The 24608-nt window shown below is 35.7% G+C and overlaps 1 protein-coding gene across 3 annotated transcripts in view; it reads left to right on the forward strand.

The window, feature by feature from the left end:
* The first annotated feature begins 17430 nt into the window (after window positions 1-17430).
* The window catches only part of LOC145662224 (uncharacterized), a 151382-nt gene continuing 144204 nt past the window's right edge, over window positions 17431-24608 (forward strand). For 2 of the 3 annotated variants that reach the window (XM_081727563.1, XM_081727561.1), the window contains exon 1: window positions 17431-18094. The gene's annotated coding sequence lies outside the window, so the exon portion shown is untranslated. The other variant, XM_081727562.1, reaches the window with a different exon arrangement.

Consider the following 24608-nt stretch of genomic DNA (forward strand, 5'->3'; position numbering starts at 1 on the left):
GCAACGCCAGAATCTAGTTATAATGAAGGATTTATGGTAGGGACAAGTAAACCCTTAGATCTTGACCTTCGAGGAAAAAAATTGTTATGTTTTGTCGCGTACTATAATATTTGTTTTGTTAGAATATCTAAGTGCCACATTTTCAAAAACATCATAATATAAACAAAGTTATAATCGCTCTCTTTCTGAATAGTATATTTGATAATTTAAATAACTAATTACTGGCATTGTTTACCATTAAATGCAAAAATATTATGCTTATATGTATATTGAATAATTATTATAACATAAAACATTTACTAATGTAGTGATTTGTACTCTTTAAGTTTCACATGAATTAATTGTATTAGTATCATAAGAATGCATTCATTTTCAATATTTACTTTCATTTAAAACAACTTCGAACACATCGGAAAACTAACACAATAAATGTATACTCATTTTCATCATTTTCTTATTAGTAGTAGTATTATTTTAATGATTATCACTACTATGAAACAAAGATGTGGCACACAAATTAAATTCAAGTAAGAACACACGCAAATATTTTCAAAATATTAATTACGATATCAAAAATTTTACTTAAATCTACAACAACATTAATTAATTATGATACTTTATATTTATTACATTCTGGTTAAGAATCGACCAAGAATGGACTGAGCAGTGGATGGTTTGTCAGACCATTACACTTTTTAAAGTATCTGCCCTCCTAAATTTAGAAGATATCACCCACATTAAAATTATTTATTATAATTATCTTCCATCCCCGATATGAGGGTTACTTATAGAATAAAAAATTGCAATTTAAAAGAATAAAGAATGAAGTAATACAAAAATTGCCTACGCCGGGCGTTACATAAATATAATGTTACCCAAAAGTGGGAGGGAACCTCATCTCATGCCTTGGCAAGCCACTTGGCATATTTTTTCTTCTTCAATAAAAAGCTTCAGCCGTCCGGAGGTAACATAGTGGGTCACGGACGCCGATTACGTAACATAATAACTATATTGCTACACATTTTTTTTCAGTTACCAAAATCATTGCAACTGTCAAGTTTATAAAATACAAGCAGTCCGGCTCAATGAGATTTTTATTTACCCTACACCTAATTTAGGTTTTTTTTTAACACAAAAATAATTTCGAAAGATTTCATTTGCCAATAAACAACTAACGCGATTGTATAAACTACTATGTGGTTTTCACCAATCCTGATAGCTTTAGGAAGCAATACCTCAAAACACAAAATTTGTTTCTCAACATTTATAATCATTGCATTATACAAAAAATCAACTAACTTATCACTGCTTCACTTGCAATTACTTTTCTTTCGTGATATTTTTCTATGCACATCAATTTCACAGTATTCAGATTGAACACTAGATTGCCTTTTTCGTTTCATTAGGTTTTTCCATTTACCTGTGTGCTCGACCTTCACTATGGCGTCAGAATCAGCTGCTGGCACATCACTGATAGTAATTGGTGATTGACATTTAATTTTACGATCACATTCATTTTCAAATCGCTTAGACGTAAGGGGTTTGTTCACCCAATTACCACATTCTTCCTCAAAAGGTTCGTGATTTTTGTTAACTACCTCTGGTGTGTGGTCAGCACCTGACCCCATTACTAAATCATTAACTGTTAAATTGCTACTATGATTCAATTTCAGATTTTGATCACCTGTTTCAAAAATACATGCAGAATATTGACTATCATGGTACGACAAAACAACTTTACGTTTACGACTACTTGTCTGAGCATTGGTTAGATTAAAACATTTACTTCTCAAAGAACATTTACGAACAAACTTTGAAAATTTAGAAAAACAATACAACATACGTTTAACTCTTTTTAATTTTCGTCTGACTTTATGTATTTTCCTTTTATGTTGCCGGTGCCTTTTGCTACAACGAACTTGCAAATTATATTTCCTTACAATGTAACGAACAACATTTTGTAATCTACCGAAATTATCTTGACGGGTTTTTAATTTCTTTTACCACGTTACTGAGTTATGGTTACTATAATAAGGCCTACAAGGCATAAAGCCATTTTTACTATCTTTAATATTCGATAAGCTAGACCATATGGTTACAAATTCTAGATAAAAATTTCCTGACACATCACTAATTGTCGTAGAAACACGAATCATAGCTTGTTTTGTTTGGCATGAATCAGCCTTTCTACGGTATAACTTACGTATCCGTAATCGCACCTGAGAAAATTCCCCCAAAAAGGAAATTTCTGTAAAAAAATCCCTCTTTTCCAATTTTGTGCCCCTCTGTGTGCCCCGTGTGGTAACACTCAGCGCCCAAAATATTTCGAAATATACTACATAGTGTATGTAATAGGGATGTGTCAGGAAATTTTTATCTAGACTTCGGCTTTGTTTTCATGCTATAGGGGAACATGCGTATTGTTGAGACATGGGTCAATATTTTTTATCGCCCTTAGTTTTCAAGATATGAGATTGGTATTTTGTAGTTATTACATACACTATGTAGTATATTTCGAAATATTTAGGGCGCTGAGCGTTAATACCCGGGGCGCAGAGAGGGGCCCAAATTGGAAAAAGATATATTTATTACAAAAATTTCCCTTTTGGGGGAATTTTCTTCCCTCAGGTGCACGGTACGGATATGCAAGTTATAACGTTCGAAAGGCCGATTCATGCTAAAGAGAACGAGGTACGAATCATGATTTTAGAGTAAATAGTGTTAATACTACTAAACTTAATTTACTAAACTTATTGATTAAATTGGACTGAACCTATTGTTGGATTTTCCCGCTTCTGGTACATAATAGAGAAATTTGAGTGCTACATTTGGAAACTGTGCCTTATAACGAAGCCAACGAGGTACACACTATGTTTCCAAGATTAATAGAGATGCGTAACGAATTTTTTCAAAAAAGCTCAAAATTTTCCCTTTTTTAAAAATCTGCATTCGTTGTTTGTGACGTCACTGACCACAGGCATCGCACACGTGACTGCAAAACGCTCATAAAACATGTTCTTTGATGCTTCCATACTTGAATAAATGCAAGAAACCAGGTATGAAAAGCTTTACTAGAGATTTATAAAGCAAATTCCGAAGTCGACGCCATGGTCTGTATACAGACCAAAACATTTAAAAGGGTTAATTGATAGGTTTCCCAATATTAATAAGAACTATTCATGACAACTAAAGACCATGCACCTTGTGCAGAGTCATTCTGATGCGTAACAAGTGCAATACTAAAGCGTTCGACTATCATATGTAGCCTGAGAAGTAAGGCTTGTAGTAACACGCTAATCACATGTCAAAACAACAATGCATAAGGCCTCATCAGGTTAAAAGGCTAATCATGTGACACTAATTAATGCTGAGACTCATTCTGTGTCAGCCTTCAAAAATTCTGCGTACGCTAAAGGCCAACATACACTAGCGTATTTTCAGCGCGTATTTTCGGTCCGTAAAATGATGTCGTAAATTTCGGTCCGTAAGTTGGCCCATACACCTAGCGTAAAAATAGGCGCGTAAAAGAAGAAGAAAAAGAAGCGGTCATTTTTCGCTCTTCCTCTTGCCTGTTGTTTGAGCACGTGGTCGTTTTCCAGTTTACTCAAGCTGTTTGAACAAGATCTATCTGAGGCCAAGTGCAGGTGCTATAAACATTGTGTTGTTAAGTAAAAGAATAAAAATAAAGCATAGAAGAAAGAGACTGGGAGCCACGCCGAAGAGGATTAAAATTTCACATTTATCTATATTACGTCCAAGCAGCTCAATCCATTTGGCCTATTTTTGGTACAATCTTAGATCATTTACTTAGTGATCTGAGATCACTAAATATTTATATAAATCGTACTTCTAAGAGGAGGACTCAGGACAGGGAAAAATTTATATTCAATTTTTTACGATGTACACTGCAAACATTTAAAACAGACACAATGATGATTTAATACAATCTGAACGAGCTTGATGTGTGGTTTCCTCTTACCTTCCGAAATGAGCCTATTGTTTGGAATTGCAGTTTACAAAGAATAAGGGAGTAAAGGAGTGTTCCGATAGTTGAATAATTGATTGATTTTTTTTTTTTGTTATACAATGTTGACTTTGGTCGTTAAAAAGTGGGCTACTGAATGATAAATTCAATTTAAAGAAAATATGATTTATTAATGGTTGCAGCTTTCGTTTTTTTTCTTTCTTACAAAATTAACGAAGAATATAGTAGTAACAAATAGAATAAATTATTCCCTCACGGGATATCAATTTTTACTACCTTTACAGCTCAAAAATAGGCCAGAAAAGAAAAACAAGACTTATACAACTACCTCCAGCCCCATTCTTTAGAAATAGTTTGATCCTTGTTAGCTCGGCTGTTGTAAGTTGAAGGGATCCTCCCCGTTGCTTCCACCTACCTTTTTTTATTTCAAAGTTTATCTTGCCATTTAGTTTTTATCTAGTTGTTAAAAATCATTTAAATATTTATTTATTGAAAGGTTGGGTGTTAGTGGACTTAGGTAATTTCATCACCGGAATTTTCGTCACTGGTAATTTTGTCACCAAAATATTAACATGTAGGCTATTTCGTCACCGGAAATTTCGACATAGTAATTTCGTCACTTGTAATTTTGTCACCAAAATATTAGCATGCAAGAAATTTTGTCATTGTCATTTTTTAACCTTTGTTGAACTAAGTAGAGACAAAGTAAACGACCGAAACAGCTGACCTTACCTTAATCAAAGTTGGAAAACAATTCAGTTGGTGTTCGGCTCTGGAAAATCAAAGTTTCGGATACTCGAAGCAAGAACAAACAGCAGTAAAATAACATAATGTCAGTTTCAGCAAATGTTAAAAGCGCAGGTAAAATGCGCCAATAATGGATTTATATATCACTATTTACAAATATTAAGTTTTGGCAATATTTAAATTTCAGAACAGAAAATTAGCAAACAAAATACAACTTGTATTAATGCAATAAATGGTTTGCATGTTCATTTTCTACTATTCATAACATTATAGGAAACAACAAGCATTTTTTTTCAAACATTTAGTTCCAGTGTTATACGTTAAGCACAAAGACTAAAGCCGTTTCTGAAAAATCTGAAACACATTTCTAGTTTGCTGTTTGGGTGGTTGCCCCACAGCATCTTGATGAAGCACAGCTGAAACCGTTGCTTCAACTTGTTGAATTTCATGAATAAGATTCCAAATAGTTGCCTGGGACATTCCTACTAGATGATGAAACTTCTAGTTCCACAATTCACAAAATATTATTTATCCTAGAATTGCTGTTAAAGGTAGCTTGGTGAACATTCCAATTGTCTGGGGGATATAGACTAGGGATGGCCGGATCCGGATTTCGGATCTGTATCCGGATCTCGGATCTGGGTTCGAAATTCGGATCTGGATCCGAAATCCGGATCTCAGATCTTGATTCTTATACAAATTGTGATAAGAATCCCACCCAAATTGTGATAAACTTGAATATCTAAAATTCGCCGAAAGTAATTTCACGAAGTCCTGACAGTGAAGCAGAAAACAGAAAATTAAGACGAATATTGACAAGTCTATTTGTCTCCTTCATTCTACACTAAAGATCAAATGTTTGTCTTACTTAAAAAAAAAATCTGATTTGATCCGGATGAGAGTTCGAATGTCGAATCTAGGTCCACCCGGTTGCAGGACCGAGATGAAATACACACATATTTATATTTGAAACCGGAATACAAAACTCGAATATTTAAAATTTTTCAATACACCTATTTCATTGACAGTTACGAAAACATAAACAGTTAAGACAAGTATTGACTAATTTTTACGTATATTTATCTTGCTCAATCTTCTCAAAATATCAAATGTATACCTTACAATTATATTTAATAATTATTTAGTAAATCACAATATGAGCACCGAGAATAAACTATAAATTTTGGTGTCCCTTATCTAGATTTGAAATTTCGGATTTATACATAGAATCAGGCTGATAGATAAATATTTGAGATCTGGAAAACGAAACACGTGCTAGTACCAAGATCGTAGCCGTTTGTACCTAGGTAATGCGAGCGGAAGGCACTTGCACTAATTCCGCATGTACTTTGGGGAACACGAGAAAGTAAAAACAGATAAATGTTCTTTTTCAGGGGCAAGTGGCGCTTTAACATGACTTTTCATTAGTGTTGTGTTCAAATACGAAAACTGTAATGGCGACTTGTTTGAAATAAATGCCTTTTCTTTTTTAGCAATAAAGTTATGTACTTTCACATTGAGGAAAAATTAGCAAAGCACATTCCACTGATTAGAGTACTGGTTTTTATGGAAACTTTCACACTGAACCGAAGATTTCCTCATGTGGATATCGGATTGCCACACTTTACCTTGCTGAAAGACGTGGTTTATCAGGAGGTCGGCCAAGATTCTTTTGGACTTAGCCTGTAGACTGCTTCTGGTCTCAATTATTCCCATATAACAAGACTAACCATATATAAAGTTGGTTCGAAATGATTTAAAATATCACTAATTTACCTTAAGGGGATAATCGCGATTTAAATATTCGTAAATCAAAAGAGATGTAAAAGTTAAGCGTTAAAATAAATCCGATAATTCCTAATGCAACCGAATGATAGCAATAAAACTCCTTATGTAACATTTTCAAAGCTAAGATTAACAGTTAGGTTCTTGAAGAGGGTTTATGGCAACATAGAATATTATAAATCCAATTATCATAAGTAGTACCTCGGACAGCCCCGCCTTTCACATCACCATCGCCCTTCATCCTGACAAGTGGGCAATTCACTTACCCACAATGACTTTTCAGGCGTTCCAGTGACATCAATATCTCAGTTTGGGTTTGGGATCATGCTTCGGTGAACATTGACTATCACCATCAGCAGCTATTAGAGAAACAGAACTTATTTCTGTATTAGATAATGTGGTTAACTATAGCTTTTCGTCTATAGAAGACGGAGAGTGTATGGTATTATCGCAGGAAATATTTGATACATAAGACTTAGATTGTCAGTATTTAGGAGCAACTTTTAAAATAATCGATTACTTTAAATGTGCTACGGATTAGCCGAGAAAACCCGACAGCCATAGTCGAGTGGTCTGCGGCATTAGGCTGTGGATCGTTTGCTGTGAATGTCTTGGTTTCAAATCCCGCTTCGGGCATAGGTGTTTTTAACTGTCCTCGTTTACTTCTATGTCTGTGTGGTGTCATAATGGTTACAGTGTAATCCGTGCAAAGCGTTCAACAGGTTAAATAATCTGATAAAAAGCTATTAGCTTTTTATGTATAAAAAACAGTGGTTAGCGCGTGCCTTCGGTGCCCGTAGTCATGGCTTCAATTTCCGGAGAGGCACTCAGCAATTTCGATGTTGACCCAGCATCGTGAGGACAATTGGGGAGTTATCTTAAGTAAGAGGTAGCGGACTCCAGTCTAGAAAGCCTGCATTAGGGACTTCGGGTGTCGATGCGTTGACTACACATCCCCACTTTGAATGTAAGCCCACTGGTAGGAACCAAAGGACTGTCATGCCAAGAATTTAGTTTCCTTTAATTATCATAAATGCCTTCTTTATTATTAAATTTTATCCAATATTTTCTTTTCAACTAATTTGCGAAACTCAGAGCTAGCTACTTGTTTTCTTTTTAACTCATGTTCATAGCTAGCACAACTAATCACTAAGGAAAAACAATCTTTTTAATAAAATTCGTAAGTAAGAGTGTAGAGAAAGTAAGAGTGCCCTGTATCAGAGAAATATTAATTGACGTATGTAAGTGAGTATATCTGTGCTGAAGTCAAAATTACTCAGTTTTTGCATCGTACATAGTTTTCTCATCCTCATTAATCTCTTCACCCCCGCTTCCTGAATTCCAGTTCTAGTATTCTTTCTTGATGGAGGACTGATGTCTCATGTAGGCTTATTAACTATAACATCAACAATAAAGAAAGTAGGGTTTAATTTGCACTAATTTTAAAATATTACGTTAATTAAATAATAATAATAATACGGAGCGAGTTCAGGCTACTTGTTAGGATTCTTGCTTCGCAATTGGTTAATACCGGCTTTGAATTCGGAGACCAGCCATCCTGACTGAGGACTTTCCAGGGTTGTTCCTCAGTTATACTGGGCAAATGCTAGGTTAGTACCTTGATCTAAGACTCTGAAGACCTTCCATTCCTTTTCCAATGTTGTTTTCATCTGTTGATTACTACAGTGTAAAGTGATCTCTTTGGATGTATCTAGTAGCTTATAGTAAATCAACAATAACGACGTAATATATCTTCACGAAACGTGTGGGTTAATTTAACTACAGCCTTACAGTCCCAATAGATAGCTAAAGTTTTAATATCAATTTCCTGATTTTTAAATACTATTTTCATGTTGTTTCAGCTTTCAATTTTTCTTGTATGTTCCCACCGAGAACTAAACCTGACATCCAGGGGTGGACTGGCTATGTAAAAAGGGCGCGGTCACATACTCTGGGAGGGCGCCGTGCATCTGAGGCTTTCGCTTGTATGGAATACCCCCTCTTAATAAAAGAAAGTGCCGGGGGGCTTCCCCCGGAAAATTAGTACACAAAAAACAAAAAAAGATTAAGTAGCTATTGCAGTTAATAACGATAGAATTATACAAATTCAATATTTTCATAAACAAAGAGACTTTGAGTACTAAATACGAGACGTGTTTTTTTAAGTAAGGTCCGTTTTGTTGTAGACACTAGTAGTTCGCGCGCATACCGCAACTAGCGTGTGTGTCGTGTACCGGCATGCCTCGGGAACAACTGTGCTCAGTTTCAACTCCGTAGCTGACCTATAAGGTTGTGTTCTGTGCTTTCACAATGTTTAAGACTATCAAGTCGCCCGCCGCGTGCGAGGTTCAATCAGTGATACGGTTCTTGTTAGCAAGTAACCTGTCTGCTGCAGAAGTTCATCGACAGATTTGCAAAGTGTACGGTGATACTGTTATGAGTGCAATCAAAGTGCGTAAGTGGGTACGAGAATACAAAAATGGCCGTGACAACGTCCATGATGAGGACCGCTCCGGTCGCTCTTCTTTGATTACAGGCGATTTGGTGGCTTCAGTTGAAGCGAGGGTTCGTGAGAACAGGCGCTTCACAATAACAGGTCTCTCAAACGAATTTCCTGACGTGTCGAGATCAGTGCTTTACAAAATTGTTTCTGAACACCTAAAGTTTAGGAAACTGTGCTCCCGTTGGGTCCCGAAACTCCTAAAGAGGACAACAAAAACCAAAGATTTGAGTGTGCCATGAAGTTCTTCACTCATTATCACGAAGAAGTTGACGGCTTCTTGAGTCAGATCGTAACTGGAGACGAAACATTGGTTTCGCATATCACGTCCGAAACGAAGCAACAGAGCATGGCATGGAGACACACACACTCGCCTGTAAAGGTGAAGGCCAAACAGGCTCTGTCCCAGCGCAAAATCATGGTGTCGGTGTTTTGGGATAGGCATGGTGTTTTGTTGGTCGACTTCATGCAACGAGGAACCACTATCAATGCAGAAGCATACTGCCAAACCCTGTAAAAGCTATGCAGAGCGATTCAAAACAAACGACGCGGCATGCTGACAAAGGGCATTGTTCTTCTCCATGACAATGCAAGACCTCACACGGCAGGTCAGACCCGCGATTTGTTGGACAGTTTTGGCTGGGAAGTTTTAGACCACTCACCCTACAGAACTGATCTGGCGCCGAGCGATTAGCATCTGTTCCTCTACCTCAAACAACACCTCAGTGGCAACCGTTACAATGATGATGATGTCAAAATGGCAGTGAACTCTTGGTTATCGGAGCAGGCGGCAAGTTTTTCTGAAGAGGATATTTTGAAATTGGTTGAGAGGTATGATAAATGTTTGAACAAACTTGGCAACTATGTTGAAAAATAGAGTAAAGTATGTACTTTCTGAAAATACATTTACTTTTTTGAAATAACCTTTCGTTGTGTACTTATGTTCAAACGGCCTTACTTAAAAAAACACGCCTCGTATATTAGGCCTATACAAATCTGCACACTTTAACTGAGACTACAAAAATCACACCAGTTGTTTAAATTCTTCGGCTACATTTGTTAACAGCCTAATTATAACTGAAGATTTGAGTTAAGTTTGGGGCTTATGCTATTTTTCATAATTCTGTCCTTTTAAAGCTATGTTCATCATAACATTAACTTATTTTACATCTGTTTTTAAAACCGTTAATAAAAAGTATACATGAAACAATTACTACAAATTAACAAAAGTAAATTTAGAATTATATACCTACCTAGCGAAAAATGAAATTCGAAAACAAAACTGGAAAATAAAAGTAAAGTTACTGCTTTATGCTTGAAGGAGCCTTCGCATCTCCTTGCTTTTTTCATACATTTTGTCAATAATAAGATTGTTGACTATTTTGGTCAGAATGTCTCTTTCTGAGTTCATCAAGAACAATGATTCCAGATGTTCATATGTATGTCTTGAACGGAGTCTTGTTTTCATGTAACGCCACTAGCGCCTATAACGGCGGAAGTGGGAGGGAGAGACATGTAAAAATGATCCAAAATGACCGAGATTAGAGTCAAGCCAATATATTTCGAAGTCGCTGAGATCATTAATGGTACCACCAAAGCCTAAAACAGAAAGGGCAAGGCCGTAGGCCGAGTAAAGACGGGATCTGGGGGCGGAGCAGTGGGGTTGGGAGGGTTGATATATAAAAATAATCTAAAATTACCGATATTAGAGTCAAATCTATAAATTTTAGGGTCCCTAAGATGATTATAATGACATTCCCAAAGCCAAAGACAGAAAGAGCGAGGCCGCAGGCCGAGCAAATACTGGGATTTGTTGTGGAGCGTGGAGTTGGTAAGGGTGATATGTAAAAATCGTCCAAAATGACCTATATTAGACTCAAATCTATATATTTAGGGGTAAATCTAATATCATTAATAGCATTCTCACGCCGAAAACAGAAAGAGCGAGGCCGCAGGCCGAGCATATACCGGGGTCTGGGGTGGAGCCCTAGCTGGCCAAAGGCTAGCGAATTTATAAAATAATTATGTAGCTTTGTTTAAAAAAATGTGTTCAGAGAGGAAACTGTGCGCCTTCCCGAGGCTAAGACGGGTCTTAGCCCCTCCCGAGGAGGGCGCAAAGGCACTGATGTGAGGAGGGCGCAGCGGCCATCGGGCCGGTACTTGATTATGGCCAGTCCACCCCTGCTGACATCACATGAACAAATGCGAATATGTTAAAAATTTTTGAACACTTTAATATACAAAACACAAAACGCTTCAATGATACGATGCATGGATATGTTTTGGTTACGTCCTGCAATATATGATTAAAGAAACCTGGAGGGTGAAGAAAAAATAAAATAAATCTCTTTTACATTTACTCCAACGAACTCCCGACCTCAGAAGGGCAAACGTAAGTTAGGTAATTAGGTCATACAACGAACACAACCATATCACTCTCCTGAATTTTTCGTGTGTGTGTTTAAAAGTCTACTGTTGTTCCACGCCAACCAGTCTATATTTTTTTGTTGTATATACCTTCGAAGTGAAAGATATTCATTATTACATTTGTTGATGGTTGGACTCTAGTAAGTCAGAAACTACTATTAATAAAGAGTTTGTTTTGTCTAGTATTCCTGCGATTAGAAGGGCCTTATCTAAAAGATATTTCATTTGTATATGAGAAAATAAGAAAGTTTATTTTCTAAAGAATAAAATAAATATTTTCAATGTGAAGCTAACATTAAGTTTCGAAGAGGAGCTAAACAGAAGAGTTTGTTACCATTTACATCAGTTTTCAGACAGTTCAATATACTCTGAAATGGGAAGAAGTCAAACTTGAAAACATTTTACTAAGAGACTTCGATAGAAAGTGCAACATGTAAATATTGCAAGGTTAAAATAAAATAAAGAACAAAGGTAGCACAAACGTGTTAAGGAAATATTTAAAAGCACAGAAACCTACTATATTAGTGAATTCGAAAAAAGTTTTGACGAATTTTAGATATTCAATTTTATCATCACAATTTCAGATGTAGGTTTGGATACAAATCAAGATCTGAGATTCGAATTTCGGATCCAGATCCGAATTTCGGATCCAGATCCGAGATCCGGATCTAGGTCCTGATCCGGCAAGATCCGGATCCGAAAATTTTGGGCCATCTCTAATATAGACGGGGCACATTATGCAAACAAATATTCCTAGACCGAACTTTAACACGGCGATACGTGTTTGACACGTAAGTGCTATCAAAATAATCCAGAAGTTCCAGCTCTTCCTCCGAAGTCACTTGTATTAATCGATGCACATCTGCTATTGGAAGAAATGCAAATCTGTTTGCGTTGCCTGTGCTTTTAACATTTGCTCAAAGACACATTATTTTCTTCTACTGGTGCTTGTTCTTGCGTCGAGTACCAGAAACTTCAATTTTGCAGAGTTCAACACCAACTTAATTGTTTTCTAAGTTTTATTAAAATAACGTAAGCTGTTTGATCGTTTGCTTTGTCTCTATTTAATTCAACAAAGGTGAAGAAATAACGGTGACAAAATTTCGTATATGACAATATTTCTGTGATAGAATTACTGGAAACTTTTATCTCTTGTCTCAAATACGATATCTAAAATATGTAACTCTTTATTTAATAATAATAATAATTTATTTTGATTGTGCTGCATAGTTTTGCTTCAGTTGAAGATTAAAGAAAACAATTTCAAAAACTTTTTCGAGTTCATTCATTGTACTTTTATTATGTTCTAAAGACACTGGTGATGAAATTATCGTGATATTATTTTTGGTGACGAAATTACCTATATGGTAATATTTTGGTGACAAAATTACCGGTGACGAAATTACCGTGACGAGTTTTCCGGTGACAAAATTACCACCGCCCGGTGTTAGCATGCGGGGTCAGGTTAAATTCAGTTCCACTCTGGTTTTCGTTTATTGCCAGTTTATCACTGTTTATTTTCATGTTTTCTTTAAATGTAGTCTTTAGTAATTTACTGTATTAAAAAAAGTTTTAAATACTTAATGACTTTTTTCTTCGTTCTTGCTGTCGGGTATGTGACATGAGGGTAAAATCCACCCGAACTTGAGGGTTTCCACATATACATACAAATCAATTGAGTAGTAGTAAGGGCGAACTCAACATAAGATAATTTTCTTTCAATTCGAGTGATAAGTTTCTAAACTTAATACTTTTATCAGATTTTCAAGGGAAGGTTTTCGAATGTTCTTCCTATCCCCCACAATAAAGGAAGTTCACTGATAGATGAAAATAAAAAAACAAACGCGATTTTATCGAAAATGATTAACGATTCTGCTCGTACATCAATATTTCATTACCACTTTTATTATCTGGCATAAATTATTTTTGTGGTAAAAATACAAAAAGGTTAGTTTACTCTTGCCTGTGAGTTTTTTCGAGATATTTTCTCAAACACGAGTCAGTTAATTTTGCTCGTAATTCATAAATAAATGGTATATTAATAACCGGACAATATGACATAACTAATTTTTCCTGAAAAGATCCACAACGGGTAGTTTACTCTTGAGGGAGATTTTTTTTTCGAATTTCTGAAAAACGCCTTAGGTGATAGTTCATATTTCATAAATAAATGTTTAATTAATAGCCTGCAATATGGAAACATCCACACGAAGCAGTCTTGAAGATGAGTTTCTACTATGTTCAATATGTAATGTCTATGAAAAATATGCACTATTAAGTAGCAGATTGCGTAAATTATGTCAATTCTCCTAATAATGATGCATTTACTGCTTATAAACATAGTAAACGATTGAGTTGTTCGTGAAATAAATTATTTAAATGACAACTATTGAGTGTTACATAATATTGTATGGCAATATACCTTAAGTTGACATTTATCTAGGAAGGTTTGATAGTACTCACAACACAGATTGAGAAATGCTTTAATAAGTTAATATAAATTTATGAGTTTATTTCCTGTAAATGGGTGTAATTTTCAATTCTAGTCTTAGTTATGATCTCTTTTGGGCTTACATCTATTGTACTTTTCAGGTAAGTGTTCGTAAACATATCCCCATCATGATGAGATATAATACAATGTTGAAAAATATTCAACATGGCCGGTACCTCGAATTGAACCAGAACTTTTACGGCTGGGAAGCAACCACACACACACACACAAAAAAAAAGCTGTACAACGATTTGCTATTTGACTTAGTATGTAAGCATTAATGGTGAAATATGATTATTATTAGATTTAAATGTTTGCACAAACTGAGGTTTGGAATAATATACGAAGAAAGAAACATTATATCTCGTGGTATATTATTATTATTTTTTTTTTACGAGTAATGTCAAGATCGCGTGAAAAAATAGTTACATTCTGAACCTATTTCGCTATAAATTCTTGTAAAGTTGAGAAAGTACTTAAAATAACAAGCAGCGCATTGTCAAAACGGCCAGAATCGTTACCGAATTTCGATATTCAAACTCAATTATTTGCTCCGTGTTATCAGGGAAATATCGGATAGTATCTTGATCAAGGCCAGGATTACTACTATTTAAACTTACTTCGTAGGTAGCTATAGCCTTAATGCTGGTGATGCTTTCTTCGAATAATTTTTTCAGAGAAGCGTCAGATAAAAAAAATATTTGCATTATTTGGTGAAGGAGTGTCCTGCACAAGAGTGAAATGTAATTTATCTTTGTTATTGGGATCAGGTTTATTTGTGTTCGGCCGGAGGGAACCAAGTTCCTGGAAGTATGCCTGGAAGAAACATTGTTGCTGGTTGCGGTAACCTTATCTTTCACTTTTCTTTTCTTCTCTTTTCTTTCTTTCTTTTTCTTTTTTCGTTTTTGTAAATAGCGTCGCATCATTTATTTATTTATTTATTTATAACAGGTTTCAGATACAGCACTCGGCCATTTTACAATGAAACATTTTAACAATTTGATAACAATTTAATAACAATTTGAGGTCAAAATGGTACAAGACAACAGCGACATTACAAAAATAGCTTATTTATAGATGATCTGAAAGTATACTCACTTGAAAAAACGTCTACAGTTTCTGGTAACTGATTATAGGTACTGATAATTTTGTTTAGGAGGGACCTTTGGACAATATTAACTCTCACCGCTCGAGTGTAAGAGAGATCACTAGACCGTGTTGTTCTAGCGGGTACGCGAAAATTGATCTGACTTAACAACTGATCATATGATATGTGGCAATTTACAATTTTTTGCAAAAATATTAGGTCAGAAATTTAGTTTCTCACTAGGGGAGGTTTGAATTGAGGGATTTTAAAACGTTATTTTTTGGAAGTGTTCGGAGATGAGGTACTCGGTAGGATACAATGGCTAAAAAGAAGTTAGTTACAGAATTTATTTTAAATGAGTAGGGCAGGCCATAGACCAGATAGGAGAATGGTACTCAATAGTCGGAGCAACACATGATTTATAGATAATTTTCAATTCGGCAAGAATTAGTCAAATGCTATTGACAGTCATACTTTTTTTTTGAAATATCACAACAGAGGGCCAGAGCGGCTCAGTGCTAAAGCACTTATCTCTGGTGCGTGGGGTCCCTGGTTCAATCCCCGTGCAAATAAGTTTGTGTGGGCAACATCATATCCGTGGGTTTTCTCAGGGTACTCTCGTTTCCTCCAACATTTCATTCCACCAATTCTCTCATCATCATTCACTTGCCTTAATTATTGTATCCTTTAGTCTAAAGGGCATAATCGTGGGAAGTTAAACTCAAAGATTTCAGTTTAGTATCACAACATGGGTAACTCTGAAGGTGTGACTTCATCTTTATATCCGCCTTTACCTGTGTGAAAAAAAAAAAAAAACAAATGTCCAAATATTAAGTTAAATCTTAAATTCCTAGTCGAAAGGCATCAGGTTCGATAAGTTTAGCGAGCCTATATGAGAAGTAGAACCCGAACCGCATGAGCTCCCGCCTAGAATCGAACAGGACGCCCCGCACCAAGGACGCGTACGCTGACTATATAGCCACGGAGGAACTCTCATAATTTGCGAATTCAGATTAGGAAGTATTGGATTTAAATACCTTTTCCTCTGTGCACTCAAAATTAATTATGAATTTTAATTAGGAAATAATTTATCGTTTTGTGCAATAGGAAATATTAGTTTAGCCGAAATCGTATATTGTATGGAAAAACTGAAACTAGATTGGAATGATGATTTCTGGTGAGTCTACCAGCAAACCTCAGCAACGATTCGCGAGGACAACACAAGAACAGGTTTTCTCTTCTGAAAACAATAAGACCAGATCAGGGAGAAGGCCGTGGAAAGAGCAAGAGACCACCTGCTGCACGAAAACTTTTTCATCTGAGCCGTTTTTACGCGCCGTATTTACGCTCGAAGTTAAAAGCAGCCAGACTTTTCCAGCGTATAAAAATTCGGTACGTAAACGTACGCCAAGTCCCATACACTAACGTATTGACAGCTGCTAACAAGACTAGCGCATGAAATTTTATGGCTACGGCGGAAAAATACGTCAGTGTATGGCTGATGTAACGCAACCCACACAAAAAGCAAAATGTGATTGTAACTACTATGCCGATTATGGTAAGTTTATCTTTGCCGTTACGCAAACTGTTACTGAAAGTGCTTGCTGTCTTGAGAAAAAATCGTCTATTGACACCGAAAAATATATACAGAGAAATTGAAGTTTAAATAGAGCATGGTATTGATGAAAACATATTTTTATTTTAGGCGACGTAAATCTTATTATAACTATTATGCAGATTATCGCAAGATTAGCATTGTCTTGACCCAAAACACTATCGAAAATCGCTACTGTCATTGCAGCTTTCTGTAGGGACCAAATAATTTACAAGGTACTGCTCAAGGGCGCCCATGTTATGGTTTCCAAGGGCGGCAAGAAAAAGCGACATTTCAAATTTTGCTGTAACTATTCTAAAAATTCTATTGGGTTTTCGATATTCCAAAGTACAATTTCCCCTAGGGGGCGAGCGCCCCAACTTTCCCCCTGATGGGCGCCCTTGGTACTGGCACCTTGCGTCTAGAAGACCATCTCCTAGTGACCTTGTTGAGAACTTCTCCCGGGTTTATATATATGTTGGCAGTGTTTCCAGATTGGGTTACAAGTAGCGGATTGGGGGAATTTTTAAGTGTCCTCGCTACCAAAATTTCAACTTGGGCGACACGCTACTTTTTGCGCTACTTTTAATAATCTGCAGGCCACAACTCTTAAGAATATAGCCTTATGTACCTTTCTTATTTTCATACATAAGATCACAAATTGTTAGTTTTATATGCTTATATACCTAGGTACTTATACACAATAAAAGGTTTGATTAGATATTCGATACCAGATCACCTCTTGTTTTAGTACTTTTTAATGTCAAGATCTGACAACATTATATTTAGATGAGTTTACGCTGTTCCAATATCACCGACGCTGTTCCTGTGTAAACGTGAAAATCGCAAATTTTATTGTGTTACTCTATTATCCTTATTAACATAAGGAGTAAGTAGAGTTACAATAAAAACTTCCAAAATTCATGGCTCCCAGATAAAGAATTTAGCCATTTAATTAAAGAAGTGAGGAATAACAGTGAAATGACATACTGTTTACTTTGTAAAGTGTGTTTCAGAGCTTACAAAATTGAGTTAAGCAAACATGTCAGCTAGGAAATCAGAGAGTTGCTCATTTTATTTTAACATGGTCTACTCAGTTCATTGCACAGTGCAGTTCTACTACTCCTGAGATAGTATGGAATTTGCATTGAAACACAACCGCGGCCAACCCAGATATCTGACATAATTCCAACTCTATGTATTCCAAGTCGATAAGGATATATATATGATTCGTAAAAGTTTATAGCTGCAAATTAATTCATTTTTACATTTGGGCTACAAATAGTTCAAATCCGCTACCTTTGGAGCATGACCTCGCTACTTTTTAATATCCAGACCTGGCAACAGTGTGTGTTTCTTTGTTTTTATGTTGTAAGCGGTGCTGTATGTGGTGGCGGGTGGACTATTTTGTGAAGAGGCACTCTTGTTTTACTGTACGGAACGGATCCGTAGGTTGTAAAATGAACAGTTGAATTTGCGTAAGTCTTTAATTTGTCCATATTATACTGAGAACAGAACCCAAACAACCCCTGCGGTGCTTCTAACCCGTTCCTACCAGTACTACTTTTACCTAGTGATGGGCAATGGGAATATTTCCGGTTGTTTTCTCTGGCATATAAAACACGGAGGTAAATAAAAGGGAATTTATTTTCATTTTTTATGATTTACATTTTAAATAATTTGGAGGTTAAAAGAATAAAATTCGTTGACTGTACTTTATATAACTAATTAATAATATGATTTTTTAATTCCCATTTCTATTTGTACCAGAAAGTATAAAAAAAATACTAATTTATAAATAATGAAAACGAACCAGGGTCAATGTTCCGTTAAGGGGGTCCAGTGTCTTTGACACCACTTCTTTCTATTGATTTTCGTTTGATTACATAATATAACGTTATATTAGGTTAGGTTATGTCAGGGTAGGTGAGGTTAGGTTAGGTTAGCTTAGGTCAGGTTAGGTTAGCTTAGCTTAAGGGAGTCCAGTGTAGTTTTGGACCCCCTTAACGGAACATGGACCCGAACGAGTTTGTAAAGTTATCTAGAAATTCTGTAGACAGAATTGTGTATCTACACATTGAAAAACCGTTAGTAATACATTTTGTCGTCGTCTTTGACTCGAATTTCGCTCTCTGAGGAACAGTCAAATATTGAATAAGGGAATCTTTGTAAATACATTTACATTTAAAATATAATATTATCAAAATGAGGGTTGCATCTCAGGATGTTTCGTTAGTACTGGCGTTTCCGGACAGTGTTGCCACAGTCCTAACTCTGAAGTGGGCTGAAAAATAGAACCAAAATGAAACAAAAAGGGCTGAATTTTATACCCGTGTAATACATGGCTTTATAACACGAAGGTGAAAAAGGTAAAGTTCTAGAACATCACCTCCACTTCCAAGATTCCAAATCAACGCGTCGATATAGATCTATAAAATGCAGAAATGTCTGGGTATCTTTATATTCATCAATATGGCGTTACTACTAAACAACTTAGCCCGGTAAACCAGCAATTATGTCAATGTATTTTTCGTGCTATTATCGTTTTGGTGTAGAATCTTTGCAACGATACATAAATTATAGACTTACTTGAGCACACGCTGGTCTTCTTCAGCATATTCAACACTTGATTCAACGTGTGTGTGCTTTTTTAAAAAAAAGATTTCAACATAATATTTCCACCATATTGCTTCTTTCTGATCTCCTTCATGCGCGGCGCAGATGCCTCGCGCGTCATTTGTTTCCTGGTATATTTCGAATTACGAATTTTCCACACGAAGTTCCTAGTGTTAAGTGGTGCATTGTCACAGAATGAATGTTGAAAAGCATTTTATAAGAGACCAATGCACAATATGAGTAACTTGAGATGTAGAAAAAGTCTTACTGACACTTTTGAAAATGTGACACGTATTTGTTAAATGGTGCTAAATCGGTTAGAATCGTGCCCATTTTTTTTTTAGAAAAGGGGCTGAAAATGCCAGCGTAATACAATCGGGCACAGTGTTGCCACAGTCCTGGCTCTGGAATGGGCTGAAAAATAGTACCAAATTGAAACAAAGAGGGCTAAAAATTCATTATTTTATACCAGTGTAATACATGGCTCTGTAACATGAAACTAAAAGAGGCTGTATAACATGTTTTAAAACATCCCCCCTTCCCGTCTTCTGAGTCCAAAGCAAGAAAGTGCTCTTTTAAAAATTACTTTTTAAAAACATCCAAATACGAGGACACCGAACAATCGTGAAAGTAGATTTTCTTGCACGAAGGGAGTATAACAGAGGCCGCAAATTAAAAGGGAAAACCGTTATCATCATCGGTATGTATTGTAAGGAAACCAAACGCGCATCTGTTTCAAAGTAACCAATAAATCAAAACGGCATTATGGCCATATATGAAAATATATTTATAAAATGAGAAACAAATCAATCATCTCCCAGTTCGTGAGTAAACAGTAAGTTATAATAAAATATTAAAACATAAATTATTGCATTTTATTCTCGCTTATTTCACGACCGAAGGAGGATAATAACTAAGAAGAATATTGTGCTACTTTTTGTTTTCAAGATTTCAAGCTAAAATTTCCACCACACTGCTTCTTCCTTGTCTCCTTCATGTGCGGCGCGGATACGCCCATCTATTGACATAGTTCGAATTACGAATTATCCACACAAAATTCGTAGCGTTATGCAGTGTAATGCCACAGAATGAATGTTCAACAGGGTGTTTTTTTTTAGAGTCCAACACACAGTATGAGTAACGTAAGATGTAAGAAAAAGTCTTACTGACTTACTGACACTTTTAAAAGTATTTATTAAATGGGGCTGAATTGGGTAGAATTGTACCAACTTTTTCCCAAAGGGGTTCAAATTCCAGCGTGGTACCAACGGGCCGATGAATGACAAAAAGGGCTGAATTTGGTACAATTGCACCAAGTGTGGCAACACTGTTTCCGGATCTGTGTTAATTACGATTTGTTTTCTTCTTTACGTGCGTATACATGCGTCAAGCGTTGTTGTAGAATTTTTTTAACACCGTAAATATTGTAAAAAATCTTAAATTAGGGATTTAATAGTACACAGTAACAAAGCACAGTGTATTTTAATCAACATTCTGTATATAGGCCATTACTTACACTGGCAACCAGGGTTGGCAAAAGCCATGGTTTTTATTGAAAAGACAAAAAACCGTTTCTTTTGGTTTAAACGTGTTTTTTTTATTTAAACCAGGTCTTTTTGGTTTAAATAATTTGCTCTATATACTTACACCTCATATGGACAGAAACAAGTTTTTTTTCGCCTTGGTGTTATGCAACAACCGGGTTATGCTAGAAGGGGTCACATAAGCCCAAAGTGGAATCCAAACCGTTTCTCTGCTTACATCCGAGAGAAATTGTCCTCCGTTTGAACTCGGAACCAGGACTAATTGACCACAAATGCGATACATCTGCCGATTCACTCACGAAGGACTCCTCATAAAAAATACGTTGTACTAACCTTTACATACTTGTTAATATAATTGTCAAGAGTCATTTCCGAAGGAGAAAAGATAATCAGTTGCACAAGTGAATCCATTATACAGAATAACATATGGACAATTACAAAGTACTGCAGAGTACAGAAGAACTAATTTAGTCCAAGTTTTTATTAGTCCAAGTTAAAGAAATACAACGACTTAATTTGCATATCAGTAAGAAAAATGAATAAAGATACGAATTATTTGAGTCCCCTTTAGCTCTGACCCATTTATACATAAATAGTTACAAAAGATACTTCTGATCTCAATAAATGCCTCTCGTGGGGTTTGTAACCCCCCCCAAAGTATGGCATTTCAATGTATTTTATCAACAGTAAACATTATTAAAACGAAACAATATTTAGAATTTCTTTGATTGCAATTGCATAACAATACTAACAAACTATAAAGAAATCACAAAAGAAGAATTCCTAAACTTATATATTAAAAAAAAAAAGTTGCTTTTGTACTATAATCTGTTTGAGTAATGAATGGGGAATTTAGGTCTGAGTTAAATACGAATAATATACGGGAGTGAAATGTGATAACCCACAAATGTGTGTTCGTCAAGATTTTACGAACACTTACACCTTTACGAACATTTTTCGTTTTTTGGTTTAAACCAGTTGGGTTTTTTTTTTTTTTTTTTGAAAAAACCTCTTGGTTTAAACCAGCCAACCCTGCTAGCAACCTTACGAATTTTTCGGCAGACCAAGTATCTTGTGGTAGTTACATAACTTAATTTATTTATAACATTAGTAATTAATGCGTTTAGTATATCAGTAGTAGGGTCAAGTTTAGAAAATTCATTAACATGAAAATTTAAACTGCTTAGCGGTGTAAAAGTTTGTGGACTTTCTATACCAAATGTCTCTAACATATTTACTCGCATAGGACATATTTGTAAATACACATTTATGCGTACTCTCTAGATATAATTGAATAACATGATACCATTCAGAATATACGTTTTAAAAAACTTCTGGAGATAACAATCACAAATATACTCTGATAAGAAACTAATTTTATTTAGAAACCATAATATAACAATGGAATCAGGGTTTGCCCAAATGGGCCCAGCCCGAAAAAACCTGGGTTTTTGACCTGCTTGTTAGTATATTATTGGTACAACTAAGGTGATCACATTGACAGTGATTTTTATCAGATTTTGGACTTTCCTCAGGCGAATTAGATGCTTTCGTGTTAAAGTATACAACAACATTCAACGTTAGACCTATATAAAGGTCTGAATGCACTGAACGGATAAATAAAAAAAGCTTACATTAGCTTTAGATAATTATAACTAACTAACTCTATGGCCCATGGAACCCATAGGTTCAATACCGCGTTTACAAAAGCTCTCCACTGACTTCTATCTTTAGCTAGCTGCATCCAGTTTCTACTTTGTATTCCAATCTCTGCGAGATCCATCTTAATATTGTCCTCCCATCTGCGCCTAGGTCTTCCTAATGGTCGTTTTCCGATTGGTCTTACAGTCAAGACTTTGAAAGCGTTTCTACTTTCTTCCATTCTAGCTACATGACCTGCCCATCTAAGCCTCCAAGACTTGACAACCCTAACAATGTTGGGTAAACCGTATAAATTATGTAGTTTCTCTTTATGAAGTTTCCACCATTCCCCATTCCCGTTCCTCTTGGATCCAAATATTCGTCTCAGGATCTTGTTCTCAAATACTTTCAGTCTACTTGAGATAATTATAGAACAAATTAATGAATGGACTGTGTTCATAGCCTACTTGAAGTAAAATATGCAATTTTATATTTTAGAAAATACTTTCCGTGAATAGTGTGCTCGGTGACGCCGGGGGACGTTAACCCCCATACAGTTGACGAGTTTAAGGCTATAGGTGCTTGTACCAGCAGTATATATCTAAATACATTTGTATTCTTTCATACACTTGATGGTAACACAAGTATTCTTAAGTAAAATTTTGTTTTCCAACAACAGTAGTGTAGTTCCCGTGAATAGCTGCTACTCTTCAAATAAGCATTCTGTAGAATCAACACCAGTAATGGCGCAAAAATTCTTGCCAGATTTAAGAAGCTTAATCCTCGAAGACTATGTAACTCTACTATTTCAAGTGCTGAATTCAAACTTCCATACTATTGGAAGTGTCGATGCACAGTAAAGAAAGCTACATTTTCGGGGAAAACACGTCGTAAAAGCATGGGTCTGGGAAGCCAAGCCTTCTTCCCCCCCAGAGCTCATGTAGGCCCCTCATTGTATTTGTAAATTTATATTTGTATTTGGCATAATTTGAATGCAATTTGTCTTAAAATCCTCATATGCTTTCTGCATCTGAATGCCCCCCCCCCCGCTTATTTACAGAGAAATCGACGCTCTTGCGTGAGAAAAATGCTCGGGAAATTCCCGCAATTGAATGCACAAAGCATCGGAAGTGAATACTTCAACAATAAAACTATTTATTTTAAGCTGAAAAATATTTAATTTCATTTAAGGCAGTTTGAAATACTTTTTAAAATTGTTAACTGTTTTAAATTCATTTTCAGGAAAGAACCGTCTTGCTAGTTCTAACGAAATTCCCGTAATTCAACGCGCAAAGTATCGGAAGTGAACTTCGTAAACAAAACCATTTATTTTACGCTGTAAAACATTTACCATGAATGATATCTTTGTTTTAAATTAATATATTTGGTATCCGTATTTAGCGAATGTTACTAAGGCTCCTGGGATGACTTGATCTACACTTGTTCGTTTGTCTGCCTGTACCACACACACATTACATGGTACAACTTTCGGTCTTAGATTTAGCACGAGACACACTAAATTTCCTATATAGATTTTGGCGGCATACCAACGTAAAATTTCAAAATGAAGGCATTTTGTTTCTTCAAAACAGCGGGTATCCTCACTACAAGGCTCAATTTTGAGTGTTTTGAATATAAATTTTCAGAGTAGAAGCACGAGACGCACTAAATTAGCTGTATATGTATTTTGGCAGCCATTCAACGTAAAATTTCAAAATGACGGCCATTTTTCAACTAGATTGTATCCACGCTACAGGGTGCAATTTTCCGTCTTTTAAGTTTAAATTTTGAATTAAGAAGCAAGACGTTCTAAATTTGCCGTGTAGATTTTCTCGGCGATTCAATATAAAATTTGAAAATGGCGGCCATTTTTTCAAAACAATAGTGAGCGGAATATTGTTGCAAGTTGCGACAGTGACAATCTTGAAATGTAAATCGAATTTGAACACTTTTAACCTAAAGACATTGAAATATTTCGAAAAAACCCAATTAAACCCGAAAAAACCCACATGGGCACAGGTGGGTTGGGCTTCTTCAAAAATACCCGGGTTTTTTCAAACCCTGAATAGAATGCAATTTTCTTTTTGTTTGCACATACATTCCCGGAATATTCTCATTTTTTAAAATCTTCCTGGGATGATTCCCAGGGAATATTCTCGAAAAATGTATTCCCGGCAATTTGCGCATTACT

Source organism: Thermobia domestica, chromosome 10 (assembly GCF_964235325.1).
Source record: "Thermobia domestica chromosome 10, izTheDome1.hap1.1, whole genome shotgun sequence".
NCBI lineage: Eukaryota > Metazoa > Arthropoda > Insecta > Zygentoma > Lepismatidae > Thermobia > Thermobia domestica.